The sequence below is a fragment of the Lampetra fluviatilis genome, chromosome 6 (genome assembly GCF_964198595.1).
Source record: "Lampetra fluviatilis chromosome 6, kcLamFluv1.1, whole genome shotgun sequence".
NCBI lineage: Eukaryota > Metazoa > Chordata > Hyperoartia > Petromyzontiformes > Petromyzontidae > Lampetra > Lampetra fluviatilis.
In genome coordinates, this window is record NC_136280.1 from 12,671,860 (window position 1) to 12,692,638 (window position 20,779).

The window sequence follows — 20,779 nt, forward strand, 5'->3', positions numbered from 1 at the left end:
TGGCTGCTGAGAAGAGCAGTTGCAATAGTAAAGTTTAGATGTAATGTGATGAATGTTGAACTTATTTTGCACCGTACATAGCCAAACGTGCTAATCAAAAGGTGTGAGGGAAGGACAACAAACTAAACACAAATAAACAGTTATAAAAAAAATTATGTTCAATCTAGAATTAAAGTGCATAGTGGCTTCGTAATATTTGCTTTCTGTGGTTAGAAAACTAGAGGTCAGTATCAATGACAATTTCCCTGGATTTGCAAGCTCTCTGTCAGTGTGATGTCAGAGTTTTGGAGGCACACACTCAATTTGGAACGTAAACAGAGTGGAGTGAGGAGTAGGAAGTCACCATATCTCTACCTATAAGGGCATCAACCTGCAGCTCAATGTACAAGAGCATCAGGTTACGAATCTGCGGTTGGATGGGAGCCTCCCAACATCATGTGGGTCGTGAGGGTTGTCTGACCATACTTCACCAAGTTGCTCAATGGAGGTCGAAGGCAGGGAGCATGGGCGCAGGATTATATAGAGCAGTGTTCTTACATCATTAGACCTCCTTTGCCAGTACCAAAATATAATAATCGGGTTTTTCCCCTTTTTTTCTGGCAACAAAAGTGAAACCTTTTTTTACAAGGATTCATGTCTGCATTAACCACAATACTTATATTATCATAGTATGTTTTTTGTTTGCATTTTGACTGCAATTATTGTGGTTAATGCAGACATGAATCCTTGTAAAAAGGTTTTAGTTTTGTTACCAGAAAAAAGGTAAAAAACCCTATTATTATAGTGTTCTTACATTTTCAGAGCGGGGCCACTTTCACCGATAAGGCATCAGTGTGAGGGCCGCCACACCGCCCGCAAGGGGTGTTTTCATATTTGTGTATTGTCAGGGGCCGCGGGCCTTGCAAAGAAGAACCCTGATGTCGAGGTACAGCGCAGAAACAGTGTTTTGCTGCAGCTGCCTTCTGCTGTCCACAACATAGCCAACAAGTTATCCAGGCTCCAGCCTGCTTAGCTTAGCCTCCTAGCTCTGATGGTGTTTGGGCGCATTCCGTACGATTAGGGCCAGAGGTTGCTCAAAATAGCACTGCTACGGCATTCACAAGCACGCAGTTGGACAGTTCGTAATTACAACGTGAGTCACTGGAGGATGATGCCTCCTCCATCCCCTGACGTCAGGTGTACACACCGTGACGTCAGCGTTGCGCCACAGAGTTGCGTTGCATCACGGCGATCAGCAGGTGCCTGTGCGCATGGACCACGGCCCGCGTGCGCCTAAAGCGACTCTGAGCAGTGCCGAATGCTCCTTCCCTCCACGGCAAACGAACGCGTCATTCGTCAGTTTGTGTGCGGCGTTGCTTTTTTTGTTGCATTGAACGGGGAACTATCGCCAATAGCATCATGTAAATCAAGCAGCATTTGTTGAAACAGACTTGACCCTGCTGATGAGATCCAAAACGTCGAACATGGTCTGGAATTTGCTTGCTTAAACAAATATTGGTCTGGGAAGCCACAATCGGCTGATGGAATTATACACATTTTATTATTATTTTTTCACCCCAAACTAAACCGAGGAATCCCCACTGAATAGGAGGCACGTGTCGTCTATTAGGGAGGTTGGGCATACCCCCCCCCAAAAAAACTAAACAGCACCATAGATGAATCACTGCTGCTAACAGTGCTGTGCTCAAAACATGAACCCAGCCCTACCCACCCCACCCAATAGCTCTCAACACAGTGTGTGATGATTCTGCGTTGACGGTGGTGCACAAGCGCAACAAAAAAAACCGTAACACCTTCGTCAGTAACACTGTGGCCTCAAAAGTGAAACATATAGATAATGGGCGACGTTTCCAGCATTTATTTGCTATAAGGGACCATTACCCAATCTTCACCTATTATACAAACGTCGGCTATAATATATTTTCTGCTTTTAAGACACGCAGTGGTATTGACAAATGTGTTGCGTTTTCAGTACTCGTAAGACTATATATATCAATCTAAAAGCCGACATTATCTGAAGACCAGTCGGCCAAGACACCGAGACATCCATTGCAGTTACAGCTCTAACGCAGGATTTGAATTCGCGTGTTGTTGGATGAACGCCTCCCCATGCCTTATTGGTCGTTGTGAGTTTGTTTGATGGAACTTCACCACGCTGGGCAGTGCAGGTTGGTGATGGAGAGGGCCCCAGAGCCAGTTCAAATAATGCTTCGCCACAGAGTGACCACAGCGCCTCCCCTCCCCTTTTACCTTTGCTGATCTCGTCAAGGAGCATAAATCATCACGCAAACTCCGGTCATCATCGCAGCGGCGTTTGGCTAGCCATCGAACAAAGACGGCCACTGCATCACGCGCTTTCAGAACGCTCTTCCTTACGATATGAGGAAGCCACTACTAGACCATGTTGTCATGTCATTTGTGTGATGCATAACATAGCTGTACCGCCTGTACGTATCATAGAGTTTCGCGTCGAACTAGGACGCATTGCTAACACAAAAGGTCCTTGCCTATAAACACGTGGCAGCACACCAGCATTGGCTTATGCAAGCCTGGCTCAGCTGATCATCTTTATACTGGTAGGAACCTCCTGGTTACACCAGCCCACATGGGATTATTGTGTCCGTCGTGCAGGGAGGGGCTGGGTGGGGAGGGAGGGTCTGGGTGGGGAGGGGAGGGTGGGGAGGGGCTGGGTGGGGAGGGTGGGGCTGGGTGGGGAGGGTGGGGAGGGGCTAAGTGTGGCTGGGTGGGGCGGTAGGGGCTTGGTGGGGAGGGTGGGGAGGGGTAAGGGTGGGGAGGGGAGGGTGGGGAGGGACTGGGTGGGGATGGTGGGGCTGGGTGGGGAGGGAGGGTGGGGAGTGGCTAGGTGGGGAGGGTGGGGAGGGGCTGGGTGCGGAGGGTGGGCTGGGTGGGGGGTGGGAGGGGTGGGGCTGGGTGGGTGGGGAGGGGCTGGTCACCCCGTGATGCCCTGATAAAACTCAACGTTTAACCTACTCACGCCGGCTTGTGCCCGCCCTCACAGTCGGGCATTTTTTCGGAGTACACCACGCCGCCGTTGACCCTGGCCATTGACCGAGCAACCCAACGTTCCTACCAGCTCCCTCCGCAGGAATGTGTTTATTTATAGTAGAGGAATCCGATGAGCTATAAAGCTCTATTTCACAGATGTCCAGTAGGGGCGAGTCATAAAGTTACAACAACAAACATCACAAAACACGGGAGGAGTGCAAAGTCTAAGAAAGGTGAGCAAATCACAAAGAAATAAAATATTTATGAAAATAAACTATTTTCTATTTCACCAGGTAAAGCCCACTGAGTAATTATCTTCTCTTTCAGAAGCGACCTGGCCACAAATGATAGCTCAACGAAGTGGCTTATCATGTGGACATTTATAGGAGCCAAATGATCTAAACGCATGTTTCTAGAGTTGAAATGTTTTAAACCAATGCTGCTGATATAACGCATTCCCAGAAGGTCATGTTGCTGATGGGATGTGTAAAAAATAAACATTGTATTTTATGCGGCGGTGTTAATGTCTGTTATTGAAGTGATCTGCATCTTTCTCTGATGCCTGTGAGCATGGCTGGGGTTTCAATGCCTCGGGGCCAGTAACAAACGGTGCCACATCAATACGTCTTTATTCCGCATGAAAACAAATCCCACAATAGCGTCCAAAATAAACACATTATTTACTTATTTTATATCTCAATAGAAACAGTGTGTTGCAACATGAGCAAATAATTAAAAAAATTTGAAACAAAAAAATTGATGGAAAAAAAATAAACAACAAGCTTCTGTCTGCGCCACACCCCCGCCCCCCGCCCCCGATTAGAAGCCCGCCCACAGACAGAGGTGATCGGCCCTGCCCCTCAGTGCGCATGCGCGTGGGGTGGTTACCTGTGCGTCTTTGAGCTCCTGCGGCCGTGCGTGCTAAATTATTAGCACCGCTACCCTCATCCTCATCGTCGCCGCGACTTCTATTACCACCAGCAATCACATTGCCGTTGTTCGTCACGGCGAGGCGGTGATCATGGCAGATTGATCGTCTAATTGTTTGCCGGTGTTGGGATTGAGCGAGCGAGCGAACGATGCCGCGAGACCGACGAGGAACGGAAACAACCCCGCAGTGAAGATCGCGACTGAGCCGGTGAGTGGCGTTTCCGTGGTTACCACCGCGGTTACCATCGTTACCATCGCCTTGGTTGCCGTGGATACCGTCGCAGAGGTTGCCAACGTTACCGCGGGTGCCGTCACGTGACTCCTTAGCATTGATTGGCTCGGTTCTAATCGTTACCGTCACCCGCGTTGCCATCATTACTGGATTACCTGGGTTACCGTGGTTACCATCAACGAGGTTGGTACCGTTACCTATGTTGATATCGCGACCATCGGTATCATCACCTTGGTTACCATCGTTACCATTGGCTTTGTTGCCAACATTACTACTGCCCAGGTTATCACGACCTGGTTACCATCGTTAACAGCCAGTCACCCTCATTACCATCATCACCATCACCTGTGGTATCGTTACCATTGGCTTTGTTGCCAACATAACTACTGCCAAGGTTATCACGACGTGGTTACCATCGTTAACAGCCAGTCACCCTCATTACCATCATCACCTGTGGTATCGTTACCATTGCCTCTTAGGAGCGTTATCGTCCATTATTTACATTTCTTTACCATCGTCAACATTTCCATCACAATCGTTACCATCAAAGTTCACGAACCATGATGTCGATGACCGCAATTACCTCGCTTATCATCGTTACCTGGTGTTGTTATTTCCCTTCTACCGACACGGTTATCATCATTACCGTGGCCTCATCATATTAAGAATTAATCTCATATTCTTGGTTCTTTCGGTAAAGTCACGTAGAAGGGAAATAATGAAATAATACAAATATAAAACAATAAAAATTCTCACGACTGCAACACAAGCAATCATCATTGGGTTTGAAATCCACAGCAAGACATTTTTTTATTGTTTTATATTTTTTTTATTTTTTTTTATTTTTCTTCTACGTGACTTTACCGAAAGAACCAAGAATATGAATCCCTGCAGTCACGAAAGCTTTAAATCAATAATGAATCTCGTGTTTACAATATTCGCGCGCCTACGTATTGTGTATTATATCTACACGCGTGGCGTTTGAACAACCATGGCTTGGGCAGGCCTTCATCCAGCAGTGGATAAACACCGGCTGCTGCTGATGATAATGACGATGATAATTGCCGTAATAAAAACATAAAAGCAACGATTGTAATAATAACACGTGTGGACACTAACGTCATGTTTTACAACATCCATGCACAATTATTATGTTATTTCTATTATTATTTCTATTATTTTTATTATTTATTTTTTACCTACGTGACTTTACCGAAAAAACCTAAGAGTATGAATTCTTGCAGTCACGAAAGCTTCAAATCTAGAATCCATGCACAATTATTGTATTGGCTATTGGATGTATAGAGACCCACCAAGTACTGTACATAATTACAAGTGGAGCGGTGGCACAATGGTTAGCGCACTGCAATCTAAACCCAGTTCTATGTATTTTATAAACTATTTGTTTTATTTGACCAGGTAAGGCCCACTGAGCTCTATCGCTCTTTTTCAGAAGCGACCTGGCCACAAATGATAGCTCAACGAAGTAGCCGATGTGGAAATGTAAAGCGTTCAAATAACGCGTGGTGATGTTGATTTGAAATGTGGAGGGGAAAAAACCGGAGGACCCGGAGAAAACTCCACGCGACCACGGGGAGAGAGAGACACCGCAAACTCCAAATATACAGCAGCAGGTATCGTCAGGGTTGGTATCGAAGCCACCAGGCGAGGTATTTAACATCTCGTGAGTGATGTCTGAGCTGGATCTGCGACCCACTTTATCAACCTGCAACTCACCAATGTGACGAAGTATGGGTCAGACAAAGCCCCGTGCACGACACGGCGTGAGGGAGGGCCTTTAGCAATGGGCTGAATATGATTAGCTTTGCACATAACTGCAGTTTTGTAATTATATACACTACTAACGTAACGATATGAAGTACTATCCATACTGTGTTATGTGCTTTGAAGCCAGGACCATTGCCCGAAACGTCACCGATTATATATTTTCATTTATGGCCGTGTTGTTTACGAGCTTTGAGTTTTGTTATTTGTGCTGCCAACGTAGCATCATTACCAGAAAATTAGTTTTAACTGTGTTAGGTTATCATCACATCTGTACAGCATTTACACTTGCAGACATAAATGCTGATTATTCGGCATATTAGTTTCACTTTCGTTCTTCATTATCACACGAATCACAATAGGGTTTATAAATAGCATTCCTACAAATATGAATGTATTTGTTGTACTCGTGTCACCACTGCTGTTCATCTTAGTGTAAAATGTATTGTGGTTGATAATCCAAAAATACAAGTCTTGTATAGGAATAGTGGATACTAAATTAGAATTGTTATCGTCAACTACCCACACATTCTGAACAGAAATTACCTCTTCACTTTCTATTCGTCAATTATAATAATCACCATTTCTAATTTAACGTTTGTTAGTATTTACATTATGTAATGACTCCATATACAGTTTTTTCCAACCTATTAAACATAATTGAACTGAGAACTACGTTACTACTAACACTAACGAGTTGTTTTTGCTCTTACAATCTATTGTCGTTTTCGTCAATGCTCCAGCATGACATTCCTATGCTGATAACTTCGAAGGACATTTCCCATTCCTGTTGTAATCTGCTTAAAATTCTGGCGAAGCCTTTGTTGCTTAATTGATAATTTACCATCCCCACGTGCACGCGTGTTTAAATAGTTGAGGGGTGTTGCAGGATTCAGCTATTTTTAGCCTCTTTGTTAATTCGCTGTCAACACAAAAGGGAGACTAGTTATCCCTCCCGCTGTGAGAACATGTGCATCTGAATGTGTGCGTCTCACCCTTTTGTTCAGTGGCTAATTTAAGTGACGTAAGGTGACCGACCCACAATGTCAGTCGCACCTTGGATTGGCTGAGCTTCACGCAGACGGTTTAATCATAAAAATGGTCTGACTTTTTCAAATTCACTCCACCAGTGTTGGAGTCTGCCCCTTACATTCCCGGGAGGTTAACAGTGTTTGACAAAGGCGTGTCCCTCGTTAGCACGTGTCCAGGAACTGTTGGACGACACTTCTGTGTACTCTTCTATAAATAATTTAATGAATTACTTATTGGGCTTCCACAAAACTGCATGGCCTACCAGCCGTTGTACGTTGAACTACCAATACACAACACGTACAATAAACAAGTGGCACCGTTTCAGGCAAAGGGCCCTTCGTAAATGCAAAACAAACCCTTGACCTAAAGGAAGCAATTGAAGATGATCTGAAGTATTCCCGTAAAGCTGTGTCACCAGGGCAGCTTCAATAGTCAGGGAATTCTATTTGGAACAGTTTTTTGGTGCCTTTACTTGCCTGTGTGTTTGATGTCTAATGAAAATCGCGAAAATTAATTGACTGTCTATTTTAATCCCAGACTTGTGTGTCATTTGCACATCTAATAGCCCCTTTCCCCCTTGGGAAAGACCTCCCTCGTGTATAGGCACAGTGACCTTTCAAAGTTCCTTTGGGTGGATTTGTGACGCAGCAGATTTTGCAGGGATCCGTGACTGAAGACAAGTGGTGGCGGAGTTTGTATTTGCGTTTCATTGCGGTATGAATGTTACAAAACCATACGAATGACACCACCACCAAGTACGTTGTTAGGGTTGTGCTGATGAACAGCTCTCCGATGTGTTTTCGGGTTGTACCGCGTCTTTGGCGCAATGTCCGACGATTACATGGAAGTAGAGCAAGTGAGGCTTCGCCGCACCTAATATGGAGTAGCGTCCACTGGCGTTGATGTCCAAACAGAAAGTCTGTTTGAATGTACGAAGCAAATAATCAAGATTGGCTGGGCTACATCGAACACCAGCCACCGGGCACTTTATAAAACTAAAAAGCAGAATGTCAGCTGCTCCATTGCTTTCCGGAAGAAGCTCCCAGTACGTCGGATATCATGCTTAACGACACACGGTACAACCCCCCAAAACAAATCCGATAGCAATACTAACGACCATCCTCGTTTTACCTTTTTTGTCAAGGGCTGTGTGTTTGAGAATGTAAATGAGTTAAGACTGGACGTTTCATGTGTAAACAGAAGTTTCTTATCTCTAAAGTAAAAAAACACTTCTGTTTGCACATCAATGCCACTGAACTCAACTGCCTTTGTAAAGGGGTGAGGGAGGACCCAATGGACAAGGGGTTAATGTAGATTCACCCACGGCTGTCCTTAAATCTTCCGTTTTAACAAAAATCAATCCACACCACATGGAAAAAGCACAAGGCTCACAAGGGATTGTGGGATTTTAAATCCACTCACGTTTAGTTCTGTAAGCTGTAGCTTTTTGAAACATTGGTTAGGCTTCAACAATTGCCTTTGTCATCAATTTTAGCAGTTTTATCATTTGACTGACCTCACTTCTGCACACCCATGGTTTTGGGATCGGTGGGTATATGTGCTGTGTTTTGCATAGTTTGGTTAATTTAGGTTTAGCTGCTCGCTAGGGTTGTTTTCAGAACTGGTGTTTGGGATAACAAGGGTGGACTCCAAGCACCAATAAACATTGTATATGCATTGTTTTGCAAGTCTACCAGAAATGTAAATGTGGCAAGTTGAACATTTCGCTTATTGTATCCACCAGACGGGTTAGTTTTGTCACATTCGTGAGTGAAAATGCCTTCTCATTAGTTTGTAGAAGAATTACCTGTGGGAGCTTGAAAGGCTACACTTGCAAATGAACATTGAATATGTATGAGTTTTCAGATGTAATTTCCCTTAGTGGTGAAGTTCAAAGCAAAAATTGGCCGTGTTTGTACACAGATTAAAATACTTAAACACTTGTGTGGTCTTTTGCCACCATAAATCTTATCTCTTATTCGTAATTTAGATGATCACTGATGAGTCCACTCTGTCAACTTGTTTCACAATGTGTCACCACTCCTGTGCCCTTCAGCTAAAAGGTACGTTTGTGTTGGAATGTAGGATTTGTTATAACCAATAAAACTGGTTTGAACAACATTCTTTCTCGAGAATGGTACCAATAAAACACGCCCGACACAGCGTGAGGACAACCCCGCAAGAGAGTTTCGAGTCTACTCCAAAGGTGGCAGGGTGGTGGTTGACTTATGAACCTAATGAGTGCTTGAGTCAGCACCAAGTTCATTCACACTGTGAGGCTAATGTACAGATGTGAAATGGACTGCGTGCCTTAAATGTTAAAGGCTGTTCAAGTTCATTTATTAGGTATAGCTCTGTGAGCCATTCGGCTCTTGAATCGGGTGCAACCGCAACAAACAAAAAACATGAACAAAAAACATTTTAAAGTGACTATGTGACTGAGTGCAAACAGAAAATCCAAGAAAATACAGCAAAATACTGCAGAAATAAAACACCGTACACCAACGCTGTGTGCAAAAATCCCAGTGGGATGCAAGTCAAACAACCAACAACAACCACAAGACAACTTAGATTAAGGCCATCAGTCTAACTCTGTACGACAACAAACAAACATGGCTAAACCAATACACTTTTCGAAATCACCAAAATAAAGCCATGAAAGCAATGAAACAGTAATCATAGGAACTGTTACGGAATTTTCACAATAAATGGCATAAACAACATGTACTACCAAAACCACTCCAGTCACTCCACAACAGCAGTCTTGGAGCTGCACGTTAATTTGACTGCAGAGAAGTTTGGAAATATCACTTTTGCAAAAGTCAACATGGTTACAATATTCCCAAAATGTATAAAATATAGCCGGCGCCACCGAAATGCACGAAGTTGTCCGTGCATTACGTTTGTAGCCCTTTTGTTAACCCACTGCAGGATGCGGGCCTGCCCACGCCTTGCGGGTTATCGTGGTTATTTGTGACCATGCTAGTCCATGCGGGTTTGGTGAAGAGCCATAGACGTGGGAGCAAAGTACCGTACGACCTGGTTTTTGTTGCACAGCCCTCTGATGCCCACAATGTGGCCCTGCAGCAGCCTGTAACAGTTTTTTTTATCTGCTGGTCACCCATCCAAGCACTATCCAGGCTTAAACAATTCTAGGAAATTGCCTGATGAAGCTGGTTGTAATCACCAGCGAGAAACGTCTTACTCAAATTTATAAATGTTGTTGGGTTTACTCTCCAACACACCGGTGGTGTGCTGAAATAGTAACTAATTGGCACGATTTGTTTACGTGACAAACCTTACTAATTGACTGTCGGGTGGTGGCGGGTTAACTACACATTTATGCGTGTGAAATGTGCCTTAATTAAAATGCGCCCGTCGCATTATATCTCAACTGACGTGACTTAATGATGTTCATGAAGTAATATCCCAACCAGTCGCCTCGGCAGACCCAGTCATTGTTTGCCGTCACCACTATTCCTGATTTCATGAACTTGCTTGGCACAGTAAGTCTCACATATGGCACGTTGCTGCTTTTATATTGCATTTAGATATCACACGAACACTGTCGACTAATTCATGATAATACAACTCGCTGCAATTGCTCTTTAGAAGACTGTACAGTGCTTACGTTCTTTTTTTATATAAATAAGCTGATTTGAGCTCGTTACAACTAATTTTCAGGACTATTTAATGCAGCTTTACAGCACATGCATTCATTTCCTCCCATAGAGAGATATAGCAACCGTTGATCACATTCATGCAACTTACACAACTGGTGCATTGAGTACAAGATTTTATGCTATCGGCATGGCACCAAACATAGGCTAATAGCGTGATGTTTTATCTCCATGAAAACCAAATCATTAGCAGTAATAGCTTTTTTAAGTAGCTGTTTAAAATTCATTTAAAACCACTAAGTTGGTACTGTGCAGAACAACATGACAGCACGGTCAATTGCAGCATATCTCACCACGAAATGAATCGTTCCCACAAGTCAATATTTATGATCTAAATTAACCAGTGACATTTTAAGAGTGATCTGTCATAGTTTTGGAACGTGTCCGAAATTTTTGTTAGTTTTTCTGAGATTTCTGGCTGGAACAAATCACGGCAATGGCACCTTATTATATGTGGGCACAGCATTAAAGCTTGGTTGCAGTTGGAGTAAATAGAAGACTTAAGTTTTGGAGTAACTGGGGATTTTGTTGCAGTTACAGTCATGCAAGTGGCAGAGGCAATCTTCGTCATGCTTCATCGTTAAAATGTGAATGAAACAGAATTTTCATAAATACTTGTCATGGAATATGGGAAATTATTAGCATTTCACCGAGTGTGAGCCATTTTAGAAATATGAATTTCTGATGGCAGTACACTGTACCCTATAAATATCCTAATAGCATTGCCAGATAGAATTCAAATCACAACTTCCCTGTGAAATATCGCTTAAACTATTGCATAATGCTTGAGAAATGCTGAAGCTATGTGTTAAACCATAATACAAACGGCTTGAGGTGCTGCCCGGTGAGTGTTTCGTAACATATTGTAGGACAATTGCAATTATATTGTCATACAAAATAGCTCATCTTTTGGGAGTGTCTGAAACATCGATATCAGGTTTTTCACGAAAATCCAGATGTTCTAGACAAAGTTTATTCTATGCATGGCACTGACTGTGTCTCGTGATCATCATCAGCAGCGAATGAACGTTTTTTGTTGCCCTACTTTAATGAGTAAACATGCGCACAGTTCCATGAGGGTCACATGGCTGTTTAGTCTGACTGCCAAGCCACATTCATAGCGATATTCCTCCACTCATTGAACATTTATTTTGATCGGGTTTAAGAAAGTCTGATTTATTTTCCCCATGCTCTTTTGAATCGTATTTTCAGCATTTTGGTCTCTTGATTTCTCGGTATTTTATGGTTTCAGATTTGAGGAAGAAACAATCAAAAAATAATATACATTTTTGTCAGATACCTACCTAGAACAAGTCGAACACAAGTTTGAATTTATAAAGAGATAAAAATTAGAAAAATATATTTTGCAGTCACTTGAAGCGGTCATACTTTTTAACACGTCGCTGCACTAGAGTAAACCTAAAATAACTTTTAATAGTTCTTATTTTTGGTCTCGTTAATGAAACTAAACTTGTGTTTGATTGCCTCGGTACAGTAGGTGGGTCGCATCTTTAGAGATGGCTATGTGGTGAGCAGCAGACGGCAGTGAAGCAAAATAACATTGCCGTACCCTGTATTGTACTCATATGCTACACGTCCATGCTCCCCGCTTTACCCAACCCACACTGACCAGCGTGGTGGATCAAATAACTCCCATGGCCACACGGCGTGGGGAGGCCCTCATCCGGCAGTGCGTTGACAAAAGGGCTGTATGTGAACGATTTTTAAAGTGGGTGTTTGGTGAAGTAACTTTGCCTTGTGTGGGATCACAGCGCTGCCGTGACGAATTGGGATTGTGAAGCATCCACTCCGCTGCACCTTTGCCTGTTTTTTTCATCAGTGCAGTGGCCTTTGTTTCATTAGTTGGTCTCTTTATGGACAGAGAGGGTGTGTGTGGCTTACAGTTTTGTTAAAGGCTCGGGGAGTTAAATTCTAGTTATGGAAACATGCCCCAACCAGACCAAGGCCCGACTCAACAGTCATTGTGTTTTACTCTACAATGTCATAATGTTGACGGTAAACAGCAGCTGGTTGTACCTGGGCAAGGCGATATTTTGTGCATTTACCGCTCATTGAGCATTCTGTTTTACTTATTACGTGTGTGGGAGAAGCCCTCATTTGCACTAATTATGGGAGGATTATCTCAGTTGAATAGCTCTGAAATCCATGTGGAAATCATGTGTGGGTGGCAAGACCAGTGTTTTTTCACTCCCTGCTTGCAAACAAGTGTAATTTTATACCGGCTTGAGGCCATAATGAGAACAGCAGACAGTCAAATCTAAAGAACAGAAGTTCAAGGAACGATCTGCAGCCCACAGCAGGGTGGCATATGAACAACACTCAGCTGGGTTAGAAATGTGATTATGTGTCTGCTGCCAGGGTCGAGTGGTGGTACAGTGGTTACCTCGCTGCACTACGAATGTAAGTCTTATTTCCAGCCATGGACAACATCAGTGGCAAATGTCTGAATAATTTCTGGACCTCCCATGGATTGACTCAGCCTTAAATGGATACCTGGTGTGGTGTATAAACATCAGCATTGTTGAGAAAAAACGAAGCCGGTCCTGGTGCTGTCTACATCACCTCCTTATGAGCACTGTGCTAGCCTTAATATGTGCTCGCTAATAGCACTTGCCCCAACATTCCATAAAAAGCTACAAGGTGGATCTTTGTGCTTGTATTCCATTCCATGCAGATGATTAATCTGTAGATTAAAATAGAATTCTCTCATTAAAACGCTATACCTCAGAGCCCATGGCATTTCTGACCAACACCACCTGACCGGTGAATTAAGACATGTACATCGGGCCCTCAGGATGAACGGATACTCTGACCGCACTATCCGCCAAGCTGTTTCTCCCACCACACAGAAACAGCCACATGAAACTCCGACCAAAACTATCACGTTACCATACATAGCAGGCGTGACCAAAAAGATCTCCAAAATTCTAAACAAACATAAGATCCAAGTCCGATTCAGTACGGTGCAAAAAATCCGTGATCTGATTCCATCTGTGAAGGATGTCGTTCCTGACTTAAAGTATCCTGGAGTCTACAAATTGAGTTGCATTTGTGGTGATTGCTACATTGGAGAAACGAAACGTCATGTTTCTGATCGTGTCCGCGAGCACAAGTCAGATCTGAAACACGGCAGAACTGATTCTTCGGCCGTTGCCGATCATTGCTACAACTCGGTGGGCTCTCATGAAATTGTCTTTTCCGAGACCAAGGTTCTCTGCAAGCCTCCTGGCTACCATCAAAGGTTTGTACACGAAGCCATACAAATATACAAACACAGACCTAATTTCAACCGTGATGATGGGTACAAACTTAGTAATCATTGGAAAGATGTTATCAACCACGCAAAAAAGACTTAATTACACATTTTTGGACCATCTTATCTGACAGGCACTATTTTACTTTACTTTACCGAGTGTTAACATCCCCAGTGTTTAACAGTACTCTCTTCATTGTTCAGCCAGCACTGGTATAAACATGGGCATTTTCGTTCTTTTCTATCATGTGTATCAACAGGTGCTTGTACACACACATGTCCACGTACACTTGCACCACACTATCTTTTGGCCTCCCCTCCCCCTCTCTGTCCAATGCGTTGGCGTGTGCAGCAGTAGTTGCTTGCGCACAACCACGTCCACGCCGCCGACTTGTACCACGTCGTGCATTCTTTTGGCCCCGCCCCCTCCCCCTCCCGATGCGTTCTACGTGGCACGTCGTGCCGTCTTTGAGCCCTGCCCCCCTCCCTCCCAATACGTTCCATTCATTGGCTACCACATTCTGATGAGCTCCCCCCCCTCTCCTCCCCCCTCAACTTGCTTTTAAGGGATTACATCTTGAATCATTGCCTCACTTGATGCAGCAAATCTGGCTGTGACGGTCCCACCTGATGACGGAGACTTGTGTTGCCTCCGAAACGTCGTGATTTTTATTTTATTTTACTTTCATTAATTTTAATGTTTTACCTACGTGACTTTACCGGAAAAAACCTAAGAAGATGAAAATAGTTTTGACATTTCCAAACAATGTGATATCATGTGCATATTGTCTTTCAAAAGATTGTTGGTTGTTCAGATAAGGACGATCTGCTGTGTGGTCCAGGCTAACATCGTGAATGTTGTAAATACCTACCTAGCGTACATTACATTTATTGTGCTGAAGTGAAATGCGTCATATTGCATGCTTGATTCGTACTACAAACCTTTATTCCAATTGTGCATTCAGCGTCATGTCATGAGGCAAGGCATCTTTCAGAAGCCCGGCCATGAGCAGCGCACCGCTCCACCTCGGGGAATGGCCCCGAAGTTGCAATTCTACTCTTGTAATTATGTCAAAAAGCTGTGTTATCTTTTATATTCCTGTGTGCAAACCTAGGATCTGGCTCCATGTCCGTGACGCGGTATTGGTCCCCTGGGCCACCCACCTCACCCATTTCTCTGAGAAAAAAAAAAAACCCTTTGATTCAGTAAAATGATCCTGGTTATATAAGGAAAAGCTCATCCTGACTGAACCTTTTTGAAGACCATTTAAATGTTCTGCCATCGGTCACTCAAATAATAATTTGCAGTTGATTACAGCGATAGCGATTCTCTTGTTCTGCGTTTTAGGTCAGCGTGTAATTAGCATAACATTTTTAGTTCATGTTATGTTTACATGCGCACTATTGTGCCAGCCGTGAGTGTTAATCCCAATGCTTAAACACATAACAAAACATTTTTTTACGTTCCAACCTGTGTGGATTAAGGTGCTTCTTGGTGCAGCAAGATGCTTATTCCAGGGGGGGGCCCATACCTGGCTTGACACTGTGCATCAGCAGTATTTGTTTCAAGTGTCCGTACGTGGAAAATATCAGTTTTAAGTATTTTTTTAATGTTAAAATCTGAATATTTATCCTAGAGAAATCCCATGAACTAAAATCTGTCATTTTCTGGCCATTACGCAGCTTCGTGGATTTGGAAGTTTCTCAAATCCGCTCAGTCCAGCAGTCCTTGCTACCGAAACGCTAGGTTACAGGTGCGCACCATCCACACCCAGCAATACAGTAACACACACAGACACAAGGGTAACTCATATCCACATCGTATCGGATATGAAACGGATTCTGCCGATAGCGTCAGATTGCGTCGCATGCCCTCTTGCCAAGGGCGGATCATTTCAAAGACGTCATCCCGTCTCGGGTTGCTGATCTATGTAACTTGCATCGCTCTATTGTCCTTGCTTGTAACTCCGTTTTGTTTTGACAAGCGACAGTTTTATCGTTTTGCTCTCCGGCTACCAACTGTAATTGAGACTGACGATGAAAAAATCATGTCAGGTTAAAGTAACTACTACATTCTACTTCAACCCCTGACACATACAAGCGTTTGCAGGTGATTTTGTACAGTATTCGAATCGAAAAGGTATATCTAGCCTGGTGGTCCTGTGGGTTGAACTCTGAACTTACAAAACAGTTATGAGTAAACATGGCTGTTGGTGGATCCACTCAAACCTGCATTCCTCACAGGGTCTCTAAATTGAGTGCCACTGTGTGGAAAGTCAGCAGTGAGAGATCGGTCGTAATAAGATGTAATTTCAGCCTCGAGCTCAGGACTGAGGCGAGCTCAGACTGCTTTTGAAAGGAAGGTGAGATTCTTCACCCACTCTGAATTAATGACGACCACGAAAACTGCAGTGGCACAAGGATGGGTACGAGATTTGCTCTCTCTCTTTCTTAGATAGCAATATGCATGGGAATAGTGATGTTGATATATATACGTATTGATGTTCCATCATCTAGGGCAAGAGCTGCAAGTCACTGCCTCGCTCACCAATTGCAACGTTCTTAGACACGTAAACCAAAGTCCCATCTCGTGCTACATGGGCTTGGCAATCCGGCACCACGATAGTATGACTTGGAACGCATATTTTTTGACTGAGAGCATGTACAGAGTGTCACGGTGCATCATCGTGTTTGAGGGTGTTTTCTACAGGTTCTTTTATATCGTTTAACCATTATGTACCTTGTCTCGGAGAAGCACGTGGCTGCGGTAGTTTTTTTAGCTGTCTCAGTCCAAAGTTCATTGCACCCACCTCCAGCTCCCTCATGTACCCGTGGGCAAACTATAAACAAGTGTGCGTATGATTGTGGACTTTGATGATCTCTGTTGATACTCCAGGAGGGTGTTGATGAGTGTAGTGAAAATGGTCAGCCTAACCTTTCTAAGACGAAATAAAAAGGTCAGTGTCTTCCTGCGAACGGAATTTAGTGTTGTGCTCCTCCCCTTTAGAGTTCCTTTGCCAATGTTTGTCATTCCACATTATTGCGGTGGGGCCAGCTTCTCGATATGGTTACCACTGCTGATAATTTTCTATATTAAAACGTACATTTTGCCTTTTGTATGTACAGTAAAACATTGGATTGTGAGTAACTTGGTCTGTGAGTGTTTTGCAAGACGAACAAAATTTTTTTTTTGGACCATCTTATCTGACAGGCACTATTTTACTTTACCGAGTGTTAACATTCCCAGTTACATCATTGGAACCTCATTTGCCAGTAAAAATATGATAATTGTTTTTTTACCCTTCTATCTGGCAACAAAACTGACACCTTTTTTACAAGGATTCATGTTTACATAGACCATAATACCTGCAGTCATAATGCAAAAAAAAAACATAACTCTGATAATGTGCACTGTCCTTGAAGTTGATTGGTCCACACCCGAGACAGCTTTCCTTAGAGCCTAGTCTCACATGGGTTGGACCAGATGACGCGTAAAAAAGGTGTCAGTTTTGTTGCCAGATAGAAGGGTAAAAAAACAATTATCATATTTTTACTGGCAAATGAAGTTCCAATAGTTACTTGCGCACAAACACGTCCACGTCGCCGACGCCTACGAGCACTTCGTGCCTTCTTCTAGCCCCCCCCCTCCCGATACGTTCCATTCATTGGCTACCACATTCTGATAAGCTCCCCCCCCCTCTCCTCCCCCCTCAACTTGTATTTAAGGGCTTGCATTTTGAATCCCTGCCTCACTTGATGCAGCAAATCTGGCTGTGACGGTCCCACCTGATGACGGAGACTTGTGTTGCCTCCGAAACATCGTGATTTGTATTTAATTTTTTATTAATTTTACCGAAAGAACTAAGAGTGTGTAAAAATATGAATTTGATAAACGAGCGATGTCTTGTAATGCAAGTAGTACGTGTATACGCTTTGTCTGCCGAGCGTCACGTGATCACAACTGATATTACGAGTGCTTTGATATACGAGTGCTTTGGATCACAAACACGTTTCCGGAACTAATTATGCTCGCAATCCAAGGTTTTACTGTATGTTGAACTTCTTTCACACCGTACGTAGCCAACCATACTCATCGGAGGTGTGGGGGGGGGATGTTTTGTCAATCCCCTGCTGATAGGAGGTCTACCTATGCTATGTTCGTCATAGGCATCGTCTGACCATACTTCACCACACTGGTCGGTGTGGGTTTATGAAATGGGATGCTCAGGATCGATTCAGATATCACACAGTACTGATGGTAGCCGTGGCTTGGCATCATAAATCTTCCTTTAAAAAATATTCTGAAGCAGAAGATTAGTGCTGGAGACAACCACATTTGCAAATGTGATTTCTAACTTTGATTCTTGCCCATGTATCCATAGTTCAATTTTAATGGACATTTTTTTTGAGGGACTGTGTTGGCTTGGTGTGGTGTGGGACTTTTTGTTTTTCTGTCTTGCCAAAGCTTACATTTGGTGTTGAAAAATGGGCAAGAATTGATGTACTTGCGCAATTTGTACTTATACAGGAGACCCTTGAATATCGCGGGAGTTACGTCCTTGGAAAGTGCCGTGAAAGCTAAAACCGCGATATTTAATACTTGGGCCTTACCTTAATAATGGGGTTAGGCACACGGCAACCAAAAAATATATTTCTGGACTGTATGCCCAAATAATCTAAAAACGAAATAATTGAAACTAACATATAAAAACCATATACAAAGAACATTTCTAGACAATAAATAGTAGTAGGAATACTGAATAAATATGGTACTCAATGTTGATGATCCAAAGCAGGTGTGTGTGTTGGTTTGCGAGTGGTAGTGTAGCGGTTAGCGTGGCACGCTAAGAACCCCCGCGACCCGAGTTCGATTCCGGCTCACGGCCAACATCAGTGACGATTATTTGAACCGGTCATGGGCCTCCCCTGAGGTTGATTCAGCTTTAAATGAGTACCTGGTGCGGTGTGTACATGTCGCCACTAGAGAGACGCTGTCGGACGGGCGCTGTGCTGGCCACCTACCACCTCGTGTGCCATGCTGGCCTTCATAGGTGCTACACGGGAGATTTTTTTTTTTTTGCAAAAAGCTTGCATGGCAAAAGTTTAGGTGCGACTGCTCGCGTCCCTCGCCCGCCCCACGCCGCGGTATCGGCCACACAACACCGCGATATGGTACTTCCGTGTACAGAATACCCCTGAAAGGCCAAAACGAACCCCCGCGATAGCAAAATTGGTATGCACAGAGGTTGCCCGCGATAGGTCGAAACCGCGAACAATAAACCCGCGACATTCAATGGTCTCCCATATACTTTACTTATTTTTATTTAGTGACTATACTTTACTCTATCTGTTTTTGTATTGTTTGTTGTTGAAACTTTCTGACCTGCCCCTTCTGGACATTCTTCCAGTCTAAATAAGAATTATGTTTCTTATGCAGGCTGGGAATCAAACTCGGTTCTCTGAGTTCATAGCGCAGTGCAGTAACCACCGCATCATCCCGATTATTTCATGAAAGTCTTATGAAACTCGTGAATGGTATTCTACAGGCCATAACCGCTTGGCATACCTCCGAGCAAAATTGCACAAAATCCCTTTTTCTAAATATTAGTATGGGATGGGGTGTAAGTTACTTTCCCTGCCCGGCTCTGATGTTTTTATGAGAGGTGTCAGTGAAACATTGATAGTTGCTCTGTATTTTTTGTTTAAATAAATGCTCAACATTTAAGGATGCGTATTTTGTTGCTTCACCACGAGCGGTGATTAATATTCACGTAATGAATTTACCTCACCCAGTTGTGCAATAAATTGTCGTGGCTCAGGGCTGTGATTCTATGCTATTTTTGTCTTACTGGCTCATTCATACAGTTTTGTTTATTCCATTAATCCCGGTTGTTTGCATATAATTTCGACTCGCACACATATCGATTAACACACACATCGACTTACGCACACACACATCGACGTACACACACACACATCGACGTGTACACACACACACATCGACGTGTACACACACACCGACTTATGCACACACACATACATGGACTTACAAACACATCGACTCACACACACATCGACTAACACACACATCGACTTACGCACACACACATCGACGTACACACACACACACATCGACGTACACACACACACATCGACTCGCACACACATTGACTTACACACACACAAACACACATCGACTTACATACATCGACCCACACACACATCGACTTACAAACACAGCGACTTACACACACACACATGGACTTACACACACACACACACATCCATCGACTCGCACACATAGATTGACACGCACACACAATTAAAAAAAAAAAATGTCACTTACACACACCGACTCGCACAACAACAACAACCGCCATTCGCCACTAAGTGGCAGTGACGTCACCACGACTCACACACACAAGGACCTACACACACATGAAGAAATGGACTTACACACTCACATGGAGCCACGCACAGACATCGACTTGCACACACACACATCGACTTGCACACACACACATCGACTTGCACACACACACATTGACTTGCACACACACACATCGACTTGCACACACACACATCGACTTGCACACACACACACATTGACTTGCACACACACACACATCGACTTGCACACACACACATCGACTTGCACACACACACATCGACTTGCACACACACACATCGACTTGCACACACACACACACGGACATACACACACACACAAATCGACGCAGACATGCACATCGACTCACACGCACAGAAGGACTTAGACACAAACATCTTTTTTAAAAAGATTTACTAACTAAATATTGAAATATTAGTTGTCGACACACA

The 20,779-nt window shown here is 43.6% G+C and overlaps 1 protein-coding gene across 1 annotated transcript in view; it reads left to right on the forward strand.

Annotated features, from left to right (window-relative positions):
* The first annotated feature begins 3,884 nt into the window (after positions 1-3,884).
* LOC144933154 (calmodulin-regulated spectrin-associated protein 1-B-like) overlaps positions 3,885-20,779 on the forward strand; it is a 61,687-nt gene continuing 44,792 nt past the window's right edge. The window contains exon 1 of the mRNA XM_078857753.1: positions 3,885-4,144. The gene's annotated coding sequence lies outside the window, so the exon portion shown is untranslated. The remainder of the gene's footprint in view (positions 4,145-20,779) is intronic.